The 20,935-nt window shown below is 37.1% G+C and overlaps 1 protein-coding gene and 1 long non-coding RNA gene across 7 annotated transcripts in view; one reads left to right on the top strand and one right to left on the bottom strand.

Annotated features, from left to right (window-relative positions):
* The window catches only part of LOC110372654 (potassium voltage-gated channel protein Shal), a 91,476-nt gene that overhangs the window by 49,653 nt on the left and 20,888 nt on the right, over positions 1-20,935 (top strand). The window lies entirely within an intron of this gene.
* Positions 1,512-7,170, bottom strand: LOC135118813 (uncharacterized). The gene is made up of 2 exons (XR_010277799.1): positions 3,378-7,170; positions 1,512-2,068 (listed from the first exon to the last, which is right to left on the bottom strand). It is a non-coding gene; the product is annotated as an uncharacterized LOC135118813 (long non-coding RNA).

Below are 20,935 nucleotides of genomic sequence, written 5' to 3'. Positions count from 1 at the left end.
GGGCGGGCTAAAGCGGTGATTGGCCCGCAGCGCATCGCGTCATAGCCGTCACTCGGGATTGGTTCTTTGCTAATAAATCACTTCTGCGCAGATGAAGGTCAGCGCTCAAGATTCGTGCCGATAACTATATATGTATAGGCCACCACAACTACCTAACGAATTAACAATGCTATGGTTTGGTTTAAATTGTTAGTTGTTTAAATTCTACCGTTTAGTCAAGCAGTATAACAACAAAGAGAGGTCATCAAAATTAATTGATTAACGAGTTACAGCGAACATTAACATAATTGATTTAGACAATCACAAATCAATTATTTTATTGCCCGCTTTTAATGTCGGATCTACAGTTCTATATGTGTTCTGTTTAGAAACTCCATGTCGGATTGTAGTTTATGAAGGATTGTATGAGAATCAGCTGGTTAGGCGATTTTTAAGTATCTATTGACCGAGTTTGGGTCACCGAGAGCGAAAATTGAAAAGAATTTAGCTAAAAGTTGAACTTTTTTACCGACTCCAAGAATGGAATGGGGTAATAGATATGTCTGTTTTCCACAAATTACTCTGAATGCCACTATTTATTGTTATTTACATAGAAGCTTCTTCTTATCGAGTAATCTGCAAACTTTAATTTCTTAAACAAGCTCTAGTATTCGTTTTTTCAAATCCTGATGACCTTTGACGTGGAATTGTTATTTTATTTTTAAATTTTTGCCTAATTCCCGTGACAAGTGCAAACAAACTCTTCAATTTCATCATAACAGTCTAGACTTTATCCTGGCGTGAGAAATGACAGAACCTCAAGGCAAAACCCAGTGAAACGGCAGGCAGAAGTTAGCCATCAAAATATAATCTAGCAGAACTAATCTTCAGATTAGTTCCTCCTTTCCACACAAACATTGATCATCCATACATAATAATCATTAATCAAAGGGAGCATTATCCTCCGTTATCTCAGTTATCTGGACCCTCGTCAAACCCTTTGGAAGCGGGTAATTTACTCGCTTCTAACTTTGACTGGTTACGAGCTGAAATTTTAAAAGCTTCAGCAGAATTGATAGTAAGGGAATTGGAAAGTACCTTAAATTATCCATCATCATCAAAATTGGCGTATTCAACAATTAAAATCATCAAAATCAGAAATCATTTATTCAAACTTGGCTGTAAAACAGCTCCTTTTGAACATCAAAAATTTGCAAAAGACAGCCCCCAAAACGCCCACCCTTCACCACTTCCTACGTGTTTTTGCTGGGAAGAAGAAGTGGTGCAACAAACTCAAGCAACACATGTCTGTCTGTAGGTTAGAAGAACTTTTCAACAATGTTTTATTAATAAATTGATTATTTATGTTCCGTACCAGCCGTTTTCTCGCCTTTGAGAACTACTGTCCTATCAACACGAATACAAAACAAGTTGTAGGAACATTCAATTGTTCAAATATTTTTCGGCGCCAGCCGAAATCAGTTACAAAATGGGTGACTCTTGTGCCTTGGGCATGAAAGTAAAATACATCATTATAACAAAGGTTCATAAAAGTTTATTCACTTCACAACCAAATAAATTATGAATAAAATAAGGATTGGCGAAAACACAAACCAGTGAATTGATGAAACACAAATAGTAATTGCTACTAACAATAAATTGATTGTTTATGGAAACAAAATTAAGAAGCGTCAATCAGGTTTACAATTAACGTTAAATTCATTAAGTAAAAGTAAATAATAAACGTCTAATTCATTATCAAATCAATAAATAGAATTTAAATAAAATGAAAAGAAAACAATAAAAACACAAGGTATTAATTTAACTACAGAGTTAAATATTAAACAAATAAGGTGACTCAGGTGTGATTAACGTCACAATTAAGAGGTGTTGACAGAGCAGAGGTCGAACACCGAGTCCGCTCCGCCGCAGCGGGCGTAGCATTATATACACGTTGACCGGTCCGTCCCCACCTCGCCTGACTCACAGAGTGGTGCGATTACGTCACTTCCAACGTGCGGCGCACGTGTTTTCATAACCTTATTCATCCGCGCCGACACGGCCATTCTGCACAATGGTCGCCCTCGACCTGTATGGGAAGAATCTGATATTAAGTTAGTAAGGAGGCCCCTGTCCTCAACTTACGAACACGCACAAACACAAATGTAAGGAGGCCTCTGCCTTCAACTTATGAACACAAATGTAAGGAGGCCTCTGCCTTCGACTTACGGACACATGTAAGGAGGCCCCTGTCCTCAACTTACGAACACATATGTAAGGAGGCCTCTGCCTTCGACTTACGAACATAAATGTAAGGAGGCCTCTGCCTTCGACTTACGAACACATATGTAAGGAGGCCTCTGCCTTCGACTTACGGACACAAATGTAAGGAGGCCCCTGTCCTCAACTTACGAACACATATGTAAGGAGGCCTCTGCCTTCGACTTACGGACACAAATGTAAGGAGGCCCCTGTCCTCAACTTACGAACACATATGTAAGGAGGCCTCTGCCTTCAACTTACGAACACAAATGTAAGGAGGCCCCTGTCCTCAACTTACGAACACATATGTAAGGAGGCCTCTGCCTTCGACTTACGAACACAAATGTAAGGAGGCCTCTGCCTTCGACTTACGAACACAAATGTAAGGAGGCCCCTGTCCTCAACTTACGAACACATATGTAAGGAGGCCTCTGCCTTCAACTTACGAACACAAATGTAAGGAGGCCCCTGTCCTCAACTTACGGACAAACACAATTATAAATAAATAAATAGTAAATATGTACTTCATTTCGTGATGGCCAGGTAAAAACACCAACCTCTCATGTATTGTTGTGGGTTCAATTTCAGGTCAGGCAGGTACTAAGTACCAGTACCTGTTTCTTTCTTACTTCCTTTTCAAAAGGCATTGCAAAGTTTTAGGATTCAATAATACAATATAGACGGTTGGAATTCTCCTAGATAGGCTAGATATAAGACTGTGTGAGACAGTACCAGTCCCCTGATAACAGAAAGGATAGTGTCCAATGAGCAGTAACCAAATTCAAAATTAAAATGTAAACAAAATGAAACCAGAATTATTAACTGAACTGAGGTTAAACTAATACAACGATCGACGTTAAAAATATTTGAATTTCATATAGATTAACAAACATCCTAGACTTACACTAGTGCGTCCATCTACATAAGCGTATTTTGAAGGTAAGGAGGCACCTAGTCCGGTGCTGTCATTATCTGTATGCAGTTTATATGGCAAAATCGGTAAATTAAGTCTGATGTTCTCGCGTTCCACGGTCCATTAAAGATTTGCGTCTGGCCTTGTTAGGTTATAGATGTTAGTGACGCGCTCAACTACATAATTTTTTAAATTTGTCATTTGATAAAATAAAAATATTCACTATATTCACGACGGCCGGGAATGGTGCGTAGATATGCTTGTCGCTCGCATCTCCGCCGCCACCGTGCCACCACTAGTCTTCAACCGCCAGTCGATAGATGCGCATCGCGCGCATTTCCTGCAACTGCTGCAAATAAACTATCAAATCTTGTTGTTTTATCTATACTTATAATAAATCTGAAGAGAGGTCAATTCTGTACATTGAATATATTTCCAAAATAACTATTAGGGGGTGATTGATTAGTGATCGATACTGATGCCAAAAATGCAATCAGTAAAATTTTTGTCTGTCTGTCTATCTGTCTGTCTGTATGTTCGTTATGGGAACGAAAACTACTTGACGGATTTCAACGAAACTTGGTACAATGATTCTCTGTACTCCTGGGCAGGTTATAGGATACTCTTCATCACGCTATGGTCAATAGGAGCAGAGCAGTAAAGGTAAATGTTGGGAAAACGGGAGAAGTCACTCCGTCTTTTATGCTTCCGTCGCGTGTGCAGCCCTAATGGTTAAAGCCACACAAAAACAATGTATGACGGAAATGTTCTCCTTAAAATTATGTAAAAAATATACCCGGACAGCACACGTCTGTCTCTTATGGCTGGCTCACAATAACACGTTTAACTGTCGATAGCCTCTCTTTGCACCAAGTCCAAATCCAACGCGGACGAAGTCGCTGGCAGAAGCTAGTTGTATGAATATAACCGAGCTCAATATGCACTTAAATCATTTAATAGTTAATGTGGGTTCACCAGTGACTGCGTACAAGGAATCACCCACCATCGTTTCTACACTAACCGGTGGTCTCCCACAAGCGGGTCGCCCAAGTTGGATTGAAAAAGCGCATAACGTCGTGAGTGATGCCTTGTACACAGCAACATCCAATTACGACTTCAAGGACCTGAGGATGCTACGCTACGTGGCTACGAGCCATCTCACGTGACCACTGTAAGAATACACACTGTGGACATTTCTGCATGAACATAAGCAACGCTCGGTCATTACCTGTCAATGATGCAAGGGTGAGAAACAGGCAAACGACTGCTGGAGAAAAACCCCCTACTTACGCGGGACCAATAAGCATCAAAATCGTAGCGTTCGATGCAACGCACCACCGTCCTCCCATGGCGCCGCTGCACCAGCATGCCGTCGTCCAGTAAACAGTTGCTTATGCTGAAGAAGAGGCATCTCCCAGCCACCACAATTCAGTGAGCAGTGCTGATACCGTCAGTAAGCCTACGATGACAAAATAGTGTCATGATATCTGTTGACGAGCTCAGACTTACATACGTCGGCCGCAGTCCACCTTCAGATTTCCTACAAGCTGTCTGAGCGGGAGAGTAGTGCTGAACATTGATACTTCCACCTACTGCGCCCAATTACCTGTTGATGTATTCGGCTTCGAGTTTTCGTGTAGCACCGAATTTTGTTGACTTCGATCCGCAATACTGTTTGCTTATTTGTTACCACGTTATGCTCCTCGACTGTGCCTGAATATTTCGAAATTTGACTTACATTCCACTCCCTGCTCCAAAGCTCCGCTGCTCGGCATCCCCGAAGCATGCAGCAGCAGAATGCAATCGCTAGAGGCAGGCGAGCAGCTGACACCGCTCGCACCAGAAGTCGCTGCAGCACCGCACAGTCTGCAGGTTGTTGTTGTTTCGGTATGCGGCTATTGCAGAAGCTCTTGCGTTACCTTCTGTCAATCCAGCTTGTCCATGTCATTAGAGCACCGACACCAACAACTCGGCATCTCCGTTCTGTGCTCTCCGCAGCAGCCCAACACGAACTACGTCTCTGCGAGTGTATGCATCACACTAAAACAGCATTAAACACTTGAAAGTACCCTGCAAATCCAAAGATACTGAAGGAACCATTTTGACGTTCAGGAGCACTGCTGGTAACTTCAAGACATCGCATTTTCCTAGGACATTGGACGAACTGCACCATTTGAGATGCAGCCGTCCAAACTTTTGATTGGTGTTTGAAAAAAAAACAAACCTTTCCTTGCGTTCACGGTCTTAACACCGGGACAACGCCACCATCTCCCTGTCCAAAGTCTGCAAAAACCAAAAGAAAATATTTCTTGACCATGTGGGCCAAGTTGCGGCAATGCAGCCAGACACTACTGTGCATCGGGACACTGCTGAGACATTCTCTAGTACTAACAAAGGCCGCCAGGTACACTAAAGGCAGTTCGCGGCAGATAATCTTTCTTGATTGGTACTGGGCAAAGTCCTTGAACTAAGTCCAAATTGACAAAAGGCAGTTGTCGACAATCCGTCGGTCCGATCTGAAACTTGAGAGTGAAAAATTAATGGGTACCTCATTTGTTTAATTCAGTCCGTCGCACACACACGTCCAGTACAATGTGATTTACCCTCTTGAAAGATTCCTTTGATAATCAGCCCGTCGATTATCTCCATTTTCTGGCGCCTGCTGGAGCTACTTGGCCAGAAATTTCAATGGGATCTCCTGCGTTAAATTGACGCTCGGAAATATCACAAACGTATCGTTATATCTAAACAGTAATCTTTTAACTGATGCACCGCTCCATACTGGATCCCATCAAAACACTAAAAGGTATCTCATGATCTTCTACGACGGCACGTACTATATCCCAGTCGAGTCTCTCGTTCTACATCGATTGTTCTACATGCTTGGTTGTGGCTGCTACAGAAATCGATTTTGCCACAAAAGCATCACGCCCAGATAGAATGCGCAGTCGGAAAAATTCATTGTTTAAACAGTCGATGACCGCCGCCACAGCATCTCCATGACTCGCCTCCAGACATTCTATGCCCTGGTGATAGATTCGGCTGGTCGCGCTATGTGGCATTTAAATCCTGATCATGTCGTCATTGACGCTGCTCGCTTGTCAAACTGAATTGGTGACTAATTAACGAGAGCTTTGGGTCGGCCTTTTTAATTTTTAAATCCAGTTTGTACATACCTCACGATGAGCGAGTTCCTAAAAACTTTCGCTCTACCCACATATGCACGTCAATCGGCTGCCGATCGCGGCTCATTACTGCCGCGATCTAACGCCGTCGCCTCTTTGGAGTTACGGCTTGGTTGGTTGGTCCTGCAGGTATAGGCCAATGCGGACAGCATTTCGTTCACACCGGCGTCGTGGTTGTCTCCTTCAGTATGGGCAGATGAGGCTGAGGAAGCCCCACTAGTGATCCCACTTCTGATTTCGGCGCCAGCCGAAATCAGTTACAAAATGGGTGACTCTTGTGCCTTGGGCATGAAAGTAAAATACATCATTATAACAAAGGTTCATAAAAGTTTATTCACTTCACAACCAAATAAATTATGAATAAAATAAGGATTGGCGAAAACACAAACCAGTGAATTGATGAAACACAAATAGTAATTGCTACTAACAATAAATTGATTGTTTATGGAAACAAAATTAAGAAGCGTCAATCAGGTTTACAATTAACGTTAAATTCATTAAGTAAAAGTAAATAATAAACGTCTAATTCATTATCAAATCAATAAATAGAATTTAAATAAAATGAAAAGAAAACAATAAAAACACAAGGTATTAATTTAACTACAGAGTTAAATATTAAACAAATAAGGTGACTCAGGTGTGATTAACGTCACAATTAAGAGGTGTTGACAGAGCAGAGGTCGAACACCGAGTCCGCTCCGCCGCAGCGGGCGTAGCATTATATACACGTTGACCGGTCCGTCCCCACCTCGCCTGACTCACAGAGTGGTGCGATTACGTCACTTCCAACGTGCGGCGCACGTGTTTTCATAACCTTATTCATCCGCGCCGACATATTAGTGATCAATATAAAATAATTATATACCATTATACCCCTTGTTACAATCCATTGTCACGTGCAAGGGAACTTAACCAGCTGTCAAACAGGAAAACTACCCTTTTCTTTACATTTCAATCAATAACTTTATTGATTACTAGCCGTTTTTCTGCGGCTTCACTCGCAACCCCTAGCGGGAACTCCAGCGGGGCCCAGCAGGGCCATAGCCTGCCGGGGCTGCGGGATTGTTCGAAAGAGTTACCGCGGCCCTGGTACATAAAAGGCATACGACGGAACACGATGGTTTTTAGTTATAAGAGTCTGACACTCCCTCACCGCTGCTAACTCACAGCGAGAGAAGTCATTTGATGATTTTTGACGTCGTTAGCCCATGTTATTCGGGAAGAGGGTAGCTTTCCAATAGTGAAAAAATTTTTTGGTCACATAATATTAATATATAGCTGTTTACAATATAATTATCTGGACTAAATAAATATAACTTTTTACTAATCACATTTAGGTACAAATATTAACAATAAAAATTAAAAACTATCTAAACTATATTTACAAACATGAAAAATATTATTTGTACTATATTCCCCGAAGAAAACATTTTTTGTTTGTTAGTTTGTCAAGTGTTTTTTAAAGGTTCCGAAACCACTGAACGTATTAAAAAATCCTTTCAATATTGGAAAGATACACTTAACAAACATAGGCTATATTTTATACCGGTACCCAAGTAAAACCACGGTAAAACGTATGCCTACATTTACATTGTGAACTCAGCATAAAGGCACGGTATTGTTCTGAAAATAACAATGTTAGAACATTACTGGTATAATGGGAAACGCTCATTTTATGGGAGCGACTTACGGGGGAGTTATGAAATAATTGATATGTTAGCTTTGTATTTAATGTGTGGCTACCCCCTTTTTGGTATGGAGAATACATTAAAATCCGTGTGTACCTATAGTTATCGGCACGAATCTTGAGCTCTGACCTACATCTGCGCAGAAGTGATTTATTAGCAAAGAACCAATCTCGAGTGACGGCTATGACGCGATGCACTGCGGGCCAATCACCGCTTTACCCCGCCCCCGCGCCTCACTTCATACCACAAAAGGAACCCAATAAATTACTTCTGTGCAGGTGAAGGTCAGAGCTCAAGATTCGTGCCGATGACTATACTAAAGTTAATACTATGAAGTTTTTATCCGAGTGCGTGAAATAGGTCCCAAAAGAAGAGAGCGATACACGTTAAACTCAGAAATGACTAATCAGATTTGAAAAAACATTTCTAATTTGTTATTTCAGTTAGATTTTTTAAATTCAGCTTTTTGTACCTTTGTAAATAAAATGTAAAATTCATTTTCTTCAATATTACTACTATTTATTATTTTGTCATTGTTAAGGGTCGTGTTATCTTAGTTATGTTTTACATTATTATAAAAAAACTGTATTAAATACGAATTATTACCAAACAAGATTCTTAATGAATATTCCTGATTTTCCAAAATATTTTGACTGGAAGCCAAATATAAATAATTTCTCCACCTGCCATTTTTGTATATGTATCTAATAAGTACATTGTCATCGGCAGGTGCCATAGTTTCCCAATCTAATCCACTAACATCCCATCACTGGGTGATAGTGTATATAGTGTGTATAAATTTGTCTCAAAAGGCTTCAGCGTATTGGCTTAGACTCCACGTTCGCCTTCCAAAAATCCGGGACTCTGCATTCCCGTGGTCTGGTCGAGACATACAAAATTGTAATACTTCTTGTTATTGCTTAGTATACTATATCATCTCATTCCCATGAAAAAAAAGATACCTCGTTTAATTAAGATCAAAGGAAATATAAAAATATATTCCCTACCTACAGTCCACATGCAATATTTTATTTCTAATAAATTTCTCTCGTTATTTTTCTGTGTAGGAAGTGTAGCGTATGTAGATGTTAATTAAAATTCTAGGAAAAGCAATAAGAACGAAGTCTGTATGACAACTTGGAATAGAGTTGCTTACATAGCTACTATTTTTTTTTCTGTAGTCGGTGTAGTTGAAGGCAAAAATATTCCCTATTTTCTCAATACGCAGAAATGAGTAGGAGAAACTCAGAAAGCGGTAACTAGAATGCACATTCGCAGTTTCAGGAATGAAGAGTATCAAAGGAGAATTTACCTATGTATCAAGTTAGGGTTAAAAACCTATGGAATGTACGGCATCTGTAGTGTGATAATTGAATAACAAAAGCTACCTCCTATAATTAATTAAAGACAAAACTTAAAAATAAATCAAAAAGAAATTCATTAAAATCTATTCCTGACGCTTCTCTCTGCCAAATACGCGCGCAATCTAATCGCCATCTTTAATTTTAGTCTATGGATCTGCTCCGTAATTTGTCGGCTTGTCACTGCACTACGCCTATGACGTCACGTTGCAGCTGACGTTCCAAATTCAAAGTTTTGATTGCCGGAGCCCGGTTAATTTTGTATTTGGTACGATATATTGCGGTAGGTATTAAGTAGGTATACTTATATTATAAATCCTACTTATATTATAAATGTGAAAGTTTGTGAGAATGTATGTTTGTTATTCAATCATGCAAAAACGGCTGGACCGATTTGATTGAGATATGTAAATAGGTGATACCCTGGATTAACACATAGGCTACTTTTTATCAACACACCATGCGGGCGAAGCCGCTGGCGGAAGCTAGTAAGTAATAATTTGATGTTGTGGTATTTTGAAAATATTTTTGGGTTTCTAAATAATTATCCATAAAATATGTGATACATGTAGGTATTGCTACAATATTTTACTTCATAATAATTTTAATACTTACTCAATTGTTTATATTTAAAATTGTCATTTATTAATCTGTTTTATATAATTTGCATTTTGGGCAGATGAAATAGAAAAATATGGTATAGGTAATATGTTTGTTTTTTAATTAAAAGATAATAAACTAAAGAAGTGTAGGTACATATAAGCTCAAAGTAATTTTGTTTCAAAATTAATAAAACGTTGATTTGACTAAAATTTTAATTTAGAGCTTTGACATTCCAAAATGTCTGCGGCTGTCATTTGATATTCAAATAATATGCACGTGTGCAAGGCGACATTTTAGTTTGTTACACTAACAAATTATTGCAATTTATTGAGATGTTCATAATAAAACTGATTTAACGTAACCTTACCGACATATTATCATCATCATCAGCCTTTTATCGTCCCACTGCTGGGCTGCGGCCTCCTCTCACACAGAGAAGGATTGAGCATTAATCACCACGCTTGCTCAATGCGGGTTGGTGATTTCAGACTTTATAGACCAGGTTTCCTCGAGATGTTTTCTTTCAGCTTCGTTCAGCGATGTCCAAGATAAACTTACAAAGTATATACAAACTTAGAAAAGTTGCAAAGCTTACTTGACCTGGAATCGAACTCACACTCATACTTGAAAGGTTGGTTCTTTACTCACTAGGCCATGACTTACATAATACCGAACACAAGTTAAAATCAATTCAAACCAAACTCCCTTAAAAAAACAACATCAAAAATACATACATTCATTAACAAAACCGAAACATTGTAATCGATACACCCAACGATTTCAATTCGATTCGATTCGATTACAATCGCGTGTCAGATAGAATCGAGAACGAACCAAATTAATCTTGGCCTCAAAAGCTCGCTCAGAACACTGCTCGTAAATACACCAGTGTAAAACAATAAACATAGAATTTTACTATCGATTATAAAACATTGCCACTTTACTACGAACTTTGATTTTGTTTGTGAATGTACCGACTTCGTACAAAAGAGGAAAAGCTAGTTAGAACCTTCCTATATCATATTCAATTCTATTACATATACTTTATGATATTCTATCGCGAATTGTAAAAAAATTACCTAATGCATTCAGTGGTTTAGAAACAGGAGTCATTTTTCGTTTTCATAATTTACAACATCATGTGTAAAGCAGAGATAAAGTTTGGAGTATCGTATGTTTTGATCAGTTGACAGCTGTCAGTTTTCAAGGGAGAATTTCAGTTGTTTGTAATGACTGACTTTTATATGGTGTTCTAATTTTTGCACATTTTTATTCCATTTACTTTGTTTGAAAAAATCTTTTTTTTTATTTTTACGTATTTTTCTTTTATCTTTGTGCTAATCGACATATATTAACCAGTATATTAACGCATTTCATTTAATGTGATTATGAACGACAGTGCAGTTTTTTGAACCTGCGCAGGCGATGTCTTTGAGCCGTTTGGGGTTGAAACCTTGGGACCATGGGGCCCAAGTGCCCACAGACTTTATCGCGAAATTTCCAAGCGATTAGTGGAGTCCACTCGTGACCAAAAGGCTGTCATATATTTCGGCCAAAGAATATGCATTGCCATCCATTGTGGCAATGCAGCCAGCCTTTTGGGCACGATCCCCGCTGACAGCGATGCAGATGAATATTTTGATAAATAGTTTGAATTTTTCCCCCTTTTTCATTTTTGTAAATATGTAAATGTAACTAAAATTGTAAAATTCTAACCAAGAATAAAAATATCTTTACAAAAGTCACGTTTCCCAAACTATTCCTCATTTGAACCCCTTTGAGTCAAAAGTGCATTGACCTTCACTTAGACACAAAAAAAATCTGTACCTAGACTATACCTAGGCTTACATAAATAACTTATTCTTATCTAACGTCGGTTCTAGGACAGGGGACAATAAACCTCTGTTCGTATTGTCTATCTGTCGAAGATCGTATACGTAAAACAAATCCTTTGGGGCTTACCGTCAACCAATCAGATCTGACAATTTTGGAGATTTTTTTTCTGGACTTTGACCAATTTTGTGGTATGAAAAATCTGTGTAGGCTGTCTATCCATCTTGTATATATTTTTTGAGGTTTGTATAGATTTTTTGTATCATCTATGTATATATGTATTTTAGGCTTGATATATATTTTTGACTTGATTTTTTAATGGAATAACTCCGTCTTTAAAAATGCTTTCGTATTTCTCAGTCAAAAACTGAATCAATAGAATTTACTCAATGTCATTAAATTGTCCTCACAATATCTTGTACATTTAAAAATACACGTTTTTCTCAACTTCACAACTTCTTTTGGTTTTACTTCAATCAAGTAGGTACCTAGACACGTTTTTCTACGTACCCACCATGAATATTCAATCTTGAGCCATCTTTTTACATGAATGAATCGATCAATAAATTGCAATTTTTCTTTCAAAACCCGCCACACAGAGCGTCTTTAACAAACTTTTATGACACCCATATAAAAAAAGACACAAAAAATATATTTACTCCGTTTTTCTTTCAAATGCCGTCGTTTTATAAACTTTGTCTTAGTAAAAACAAACAGATAAACGGACAAACCTATTCATAGTGTTGTTCTTGGCTCAAAACAAAAATGATATATACTAATATATTTTATTTTACAACTACAAAACGTAAAACTTTGAGAAACACTGCCATCAAGGAAATTACAGTTTATTGATGTAGCTTTGATAAAAAAAAGTTTTTTTTTCATTGATCTATAAAACTGGGCTAGAATAAGATGAATAAAAATAACAGTTGGTTCCAAGAATGTTATTTTGTCATAAAAAGTCTACCGTACTCATTTATCGTTCGCTAGCCGTTTTCCCGCGGTTTCACCCGCATCCCGTGAGTACAAATCCCGTACCGGGATAAAAAATATAGCCTATGTTACTCGCAGATAATGAAGCTTTTGAAAGAATTTTTAAAACCAGTCCATCAGCTTTTGACTTATTCATTAATTACAAACAAACAAAGCTTTCCTATTTATATTATTGAGTATATATGTAGATAAAAGTATACCGTACTGATTTATCGTTAGAAAATAGTGAGACATATTTCACCCAAATCACTTATAGGGATGCCCTGTTTCTTGCAGATGTCGATATGTCAATATCTTAGAAAGCTCAACCTCTTCAACCCAATTAGAGAGTAGTGGCTATTCCAAGATTAGAAATTGTCCTGAAACTGAAGGATGGATAAAAATATTTGTGTTTTCTCGATTTTAAAGGACAGTTTGTCGGTTCTTTTTTTAGCAAATTGGTTAGTGAATAATATGCCAGTAATTTATTTGTAAATACCATCAATTTTTGATACATAGGTAGACATGTTACACTTAAAGGAGGTATAATGTATGGGCAAATGTAGCTTATAAATAAAGACGAAACTTAACTTTAACTAACCGTTACGACCCATGTGCATAAAACTCAAAATTCGAACTTTCTTAGCTACAGAAGATTTTGTACAAAAGAGAAATTCTATGTCTAATGATTTATGATGAGAATTCATACCTATACCGTCAGTTGCACAAAGTTCCATTAAAGTTAAAGTTTCATTAAATCTATTGCTGACACTTTTTATCTTGTTGACAAAGAAAGAGCCAAATTAAAGATTTAAAGAAGCTTTAAAGGAGATTGGGCAAGAATGTATGAAGTTTGGTCCAAATGTCCACCACGAACGAGACCTATATAATTAAATAGTCCACTTAATTTAGAGTAACTTTTACTAAGAAAGTAAAAAAAAAAAACGATGCCAAAAAAAAGTTACAGCCAAAAATGTATTCTCAATTTTCAGTAGTTTTTGTATGTTATCATTATTATTTTTTTATTTTATTCCACTTCCAATTCCGCATTTTATCTAAAACTAAGATGAATAAGACACATTTGCATATAAACAGCCCATATTTTGTTGCCCGATGGATGTACGAATCACTAACCAATTGAGGCACCAGAAGTGCTTGAATACACTCAGCGGTTCCTGAATCTAAGAAAGTTCAATGTAACTGGTGGTGTCTTCTCTCTAATAATGAACAATTCTATTTTGTCAGAAGTTACAGAATTTACGAAAATCGAACATCACGAAAAGTAATTGAAAAAATGAAATTGAAAAAATCTATAAAATGTTTTATTTGATTTTGCTATAACTTTTTTCTGGCATTATATTTTTTTTTACTTTCATAACAAAAAATGTTCTATATTTAACGGGCTACCTAGCCATATAGGTCTCGTTCGTGGTGGACATTTGGACCGGAATCGCCCATTGTCCTTTAATGGAGCTTTGTGCAACTGACGGTTAGTCTCACAAAATTGTCGCACTACCAATCAATATTAACCCACAAACATATACCCACGTCATTACTAACCGTTCGTTACCCTGCTACAAGTAACTCTCAGCTGCGAGTTCAACAGTTTACAGTACACACTGCAGCTGACAAGTATTGTTGCTGAATTTCAAAATAAACCGACAGGAACGGTAAAGCGTAGGGTGCATTCAGAACGAAGAATATTTTGGAGATAAAAAAAGAAGGTTTTGTAAATATTGAAGAGATTGTTATAATATGGAGATAATGATAATATACTGTGAAATAATGTTCTTGTTCTAGCTCTATTTCTTTGTTGGTTTGATCTTAATGTACTCTTAAGTGAACGTGTTTTTATAATGATGAAATTCCACAAAAATTACGGACACTTAGGAAAGTTCGAGAACAAAAAAAAATTTATGAGTTAGCGAGTGCAATGCTAGCAAGTCTTCATGCATAAAGGTTCCAATTTCACGGAAATTAAATAAAGAAGCAATTCTATGGCATGTAATTTTTTAATTTTTGCTTGAACAAGTAGACCAGAGGAAACATTTATTTTGCGATCATCACAGTGCTGGACACCAGTGGCATCTCACCCTAACAGTCACCCAAAACTTTGTTACATATTCACAAGTCTATCGGCCTAATTCTTGACAAGTACAAGTTTATTTGTAGGTAACAGATAGCATTTACAAATTATTTACACTATAATACACTGGCATACGATGCAAGGTTTACTTCTCTTGCACTACATTGTAAGATTGTAATCTGTTTTGTGGATCATGTGCAATCGTAATGGTCTATAGGTTATGCAGTTTTGAAACTTTACAATTTACTGTATACCTAGTAACATTTTTTTTAAATGATTATTTATTACGAAAACGAAACATTATTTAGGGTGCATTGAAACTAATCTATGAAAGTATGTTATTTTATTTTCAAAATGGAAACTTTTAATTGGTGCAATAGGAAAACATCAGTTTATAATATTACTGTTTCCCGCGGTTTCAACTGCGTCCCGATAGGATTACTTCCCGTACCCAAATGAAAAGTAGCCTACTCAGGCTCTGGACTATCTGGGTACCAAACATATCAATCGATTCAGCTTTTTATAGACGGATTACCTATATCTTATTCCGAAAAAACCGATTTACTCATACTTACATTACTTTTTTGTAATTTTCTTCTCATGCACTGTGACCATCAATCTTCCCTTTTTTATTCCGAGACTGAAATTCCTTCTCAACTGACTTTACAGCGGACAGCTTCCGCCCTACATTTTTGTCGTACCCTCATGTCTCGACACACATGTCCTGTAGAAAATTAAAACATGCAAGAATTTTATACTGGACGACCACAAATGGATAGGAGAAGATATTTTGTTTTATTGACGTTTTATAGAATTTCAAATATCTACGAGTATCACCGTCTTACCACAAAAACTTTTAAACGTCAGTTTATGCCTTGTCTAAAAAAATGTCAAATTATGACGTTGACATATGGTTCATTTTGCAGCCAAAATTTTAATAGACAAGTGTAAAACAGGGTTTAAAGTTTTTGTAGTAAGGCCCTGAGTGTTTAAGGAGATTTTATATGAAGCTTCCATCTGGTAGTACTTTTGGAAATGGGAACCCTACGGCTGAGATGATGATGATCACTAATGTAAATAAACTGGTTTTCACCCGGATACCTGAAGTAACCGCCATCATGTAGTAAATTAAAACCCATTTGTACCATCTAACAATAACTAGAAGTATACCTGCCACCCAACTGAAAAGTAAATAATTGAATGAATTGATTCCACCACCCAAAGGAAGACTGGATGAAAACGTCTAAGGCATTAAGTACGCCATTGTACAAAATTGTGCATAAAGTATTAAATAAATAAATTGATATGTTTGCTTTAAATTAACGAACCGTCCGAAATAAGTACCTCCGCAATAGTTTTTTTTTCTGTATTTTTCGCTGAATACCACCCAGTATTCAACAAGCACTGTAGTATTTTTTCAACATCTCTATAAATCTGCTTCGTCTCACTTTCCAGTTAGATTTCAATAAAAACAAGACTTGGCACGAACAACTGACAGTTAGGACATGATAGTTTTATACCACAGCTGGACCACCGGGACTGTTGTTTTCCAAAATAACGTTAAGACCACCTAGAACTGAAAATAAATTAGAACTTTGACGATCTTGTTCGAATGGAGTGTCAGTTTCAAAGAATTGTAGAGGTATAGACCCCCCAGATAGATAGCATTAAATTCTCGGACTAGCTAAGTATCTATCAAAAAAATATTTATTTAGTTAGAAGCTAATCGTGAAATCCATATTCATTTTTTTATTTGACGATACCTAACAACAATACAACCCGTATTGCTGTTGTAAGCTAATAGTGAACCCCATATTTTTTTATCTGCGGATACATGGTTGTAATTTACGCAGTAGGTACGATTAACGTTTACAGGTCTATGAATTAGGAGTCTGAAACTATATATACCTTTGCCAATTAAAAGTTTGCAGTTTGCGAGATGCATGCAAGGAAAGTTGAATCATTATTTTCTTGTAGCACATATTGTTCAAGTTTCATATTCAGTCGACTACTCTAGTGATGAGTCTTACTATTTTACTAGTGACAAGCATGTTCTTATATAAAGAAGGCATAAGAATTGATCACTAGATGCTTAATGTCGTGTCTCGGCTCCCAATCTTTCTGTGGTGTCGGATTGCCGTCCCATCGGGCTATGAGAGTGAGGGAATAGTGAGTGCACCTGTGTCTGCGCAAATGCTCGTGCACTATAATATGTCCTACGCGGCTGGCTATATCTCTCGAAAAAGCAGTCACTGTGGCTTAAAGTATACATTTATGGTACATGTTTCCTTATTAGCATGATATTTTCTTCTCTATTTGTCAGTTCATGTATATTTACTACAAAATCTGCATATTCGTGCTCACCGACCTACACTGCATTGCAAGATTATTGAGTCAGTAAGTATACAAGTGATTGAGTATGAATCAGTGCGTCACCTCGGTAAATCAAAGTTGTCTAAATAAACATCATAATGTACCATTAAATGATTTGTTATTGTTATCATACGTGGAAGTATGTCTAGAATAGATTTAGCTTGGCCTTTATTGATTTGTCTCGTTTGAAAATAACATTTCACACGGTTTTGCTTGCAATTTTAGCGAACCTTGTTAAGTTATAAGGATATAAAGTATTTTATGATCTTATGTATATTTAACACAATCTCCACTATCACTAAATTATTCTTGATCATGGTAAACGAGGTTTTTAGACTTAAATACGAAAATTTATAGCTAAAAACACGCCAAGCCAAGTGTGAGTCGGACTCACGTGCAGTGTATTCCGCACTGTATGGAGGAGCTTTTTTCATACCGAAATTGACAGAAAGGGATGCGCTAATGCTTACTAACCTTATGATCGACCGACTTCGGTTGTCACATAGCCACAAGCGGTTTTTGTACCTTAGATTCATCATCATAATTATAGGAATACCTACTTGATTTTTCTCTAAAATCATTCACAATTTCATTGTATAGACAGCAGTTAGTGAAAGTTAGTCATAACAAAAGTCCTCCCACATACCTATCTGACGAAGCTGTCTGACGTCTGCTGGTATCACAAGATGATGGTTGGCTTCCGCAGGTGATGACGTCATTACAGGAGAGCCGGTCTGAGTGCACTTGCTGGAAAGAAATGTGGGTCAGCTTGGAGTATTTTATTTTTTTGTGTAATTTTATTGAAATTAAGGTGTAATGGAATGGTGTAGTAACAACGCTATTATTTACAATGACATTCAGCAAGCGTGGTGATCAATTTACATTCATTTTCTGTATCAGATTATTCTGCAGGCTGTGCCCTGCAGTGGAACCACAAAAAGACAGTTTCTCTTCAAATATTCAAACTGAAGTTGCCTTTTACTGATAATTAACTAAATAGTATCTCTCAGTAAACAAAACAGCGTGTAATCTGACTCACACGCGATGATACACAGACAAACTTACCTATTTATACAAGATGCGCTCCCAAATCGGGCCTGCAACGTTTTACGTACATAAACAAATTCTCTTAGAACAATATGCTTTTGTTTACAATTGAAAAAATTATACCGGGTGAGAAATGTATTGCGTCAAAAGGTTCCGTAGGTGTTTTGATAATTAAGGTTTGCGTCAGACTTTGAAAAGTTGTTTTAAAACGTCAGCAAGTGTACGCCCACTTTTTTGGCAGTTTATGCTAGGTTAATCTGATAAGTAAGGTTAGTGATTGTTTCGTGTATGATGTCAAAGTTTTATCTTTACATCTTTTGGAAAGGATCTGTTCAGACTTATAACAACAATTACGTATCGATGATTAATGATTAGGTATGTATACCTATTTATTAGTTTTAGTTACCTACTTGACGTATTGACAAAATTCTGCCTGTATTGTGGACATCGGTACCTACATATAAAGAAGTAATATCCGGAACCTTTCTCATATTTTCTTTAAATCCTGGTAGTAAGTAAAATTTCGTCACACGGTTTATTATGTAGGCACTAATAAATAACATCTTTATAAAGACCTTATCATCATCATCATCATTTTAAGAGCCCAGCTCTTGTCGGTGCAGCTCCTTCCACAATTGACAAAGACCTTAAACCACAATTTAAATTATTTCACTACAGAACTCTAAATATCGTAAACACTAAACATGGCATCTTCCTGTTCTGCGAATTTTTAAGATATTTAACTGGAAACCATTATACTTACCTACTATCTACTTCACCTTTGAAGTTATTCATATACTTCTCAGATCTATCTTTACCGACATAGCGTAGGAGGTATGGCGTTGTTAATTCCTATACTTATATGGAGATCAAAAGAATATATAAGCTACAGTTGTTTTGCTGTGGGAGATATTTTTAACGTTTATGATGCAGACATTATTCTAAAACAAGACTAAGACTTGATAAACAAACGTTTTTCATCCAAATCTACCTGTAGGTAGGTATATACGAGTCTGTCTAAGTATGTCTCACTCAGTGCAGTAACACAACGTGTAGGTTATAACTTTTCTTCCGAGTTTCAAACTTTCTCTTTTATATTCTCTGATATTTCATGTCCATTGATTCATGTCATAGTAATAATAATATCCTTTCTACGCCTACCACGTCACTGCCGTGGCTAGGAAAGCTATTGGTCCTGCTTGTGATCTCTCTCCGATGGTGTTGGATTGCCGTCCCATCGCACGCAGAGAGTGAAGGAATAGCGAGTGCACCTGTGTCTGCACAAATGCTTGTGCACTGTAATGTCTAATGCAGCTAGCTGACTTCTTTAAGAACAGCCGCTGTGTCTAAAAGTCGGCCTAGACGCCATTATTACTCATTATTATTTGCTTTAGACTTTCTTCTCAAACCAGTTCCATAAAACTATCATCGTGCTAGTAATATCTCTAAGAACAAGTCGTTTTATATCCGTAGGCCTCCAAAACTAATTCCTATTTCCGTTTCCTCAACACCGACCGTGTCAAACGTTGGCACTGAAACACGACAGTTATCTTCACTTTTCAGCGCCCTGTATAAACATAAACCCGTAACGATTACTCTAGCAAGTAATTAAAATTCTTCATACGACGAAATACTTCCCCTGATAAATAAACTAAGAAAAGCATTATTCCGTAATGACGTAAATTGAATTTTGTACACGTAATTTTCAACTCTATGTCCTAAGCAATAGAGTTGAGTTTTGCTAGGACTTCATAGGGTGTTTAAGACCTTGTGGAATCGTGTGTGTAATGAAAACATATGGTCCTGTATTTTGCGCGTTTCTGCTTGTATTATTGTTTTATAGTGAAATTGTTTTACATGTGTTCCGAGTTGTGACTGCTGTTTTGGTATTGATTGGAATAATTATTTGATTGGTACAAAGTTGGGATTATGAAAGGGCTTGCGCCTTTCACCGCGTTGGATTTTATTCTTGTGTAATGTTGTGTCATATGATTTTTTTATTACAATAATTTAACTGACTATAGAATGAGTGTGAACTGCAGAATAAATATGAACTTTCATGTGGAATTTTAATTTCAACTAAGTTATACAAAGAAAAGCATAATTGTTATTTGATTGAAGTATTTCAATATATTTTCCGAGATTGGTATTCAAATATTGATACTCAGCTGAATTCGGTTAGAATGGAAGCCGACCCCAACATGGTTGGGAAAAAGGCTCGGAGGGCGATGGTATTCAAATATTGCTATTTTATGGGGTATCGAATGTTTTGTGCAATTGACAACTTACAGTTTCAAGGCATGATAGCATTTTGTGGACTGATTGATAGCTATACTCAAATGCACCAGAATATAGTCAGACCTTACCTATCTGACCACCTACCTATTCTTATATTGTCCAAGAAAAAAATAACAAAATAAACTAATTGTCAATCCCAGCCTTTATCCATTCAATTTAACGATATCAATACCATAAAGACAAATGATCGAAGTTGCACAATTGGCGCCAGATTCGCACAAGATGGCCGCCGACCATAGAGTTTCCCGCCTAATTGCAATACTTCGGGAATTTCGTTGGGATTATTAATTACTTTATATGCCTGTTTTGTGTAATTGGTTTTTTGGGTTTAGATG

The sequence above is a fragment of the Helicoverpa armigera genome, chromosome 26, assembly GCF_030705265.1.
Source record: "Helicoverpa armigera isolate CAAS_96S chromosome 26, ASM3070526v1, whole genome shotgun sequence".
NCBI classification, from domain to species: Eukaryota; Metazoa; Arthropoda; class Insecta; order Lepidoptera; family Noctuidae; genus Helicoverpa; species Helicoverpa armigera.
This window is presented reverse-complemented; position numbering and strand designations above follow the sequence as displayed.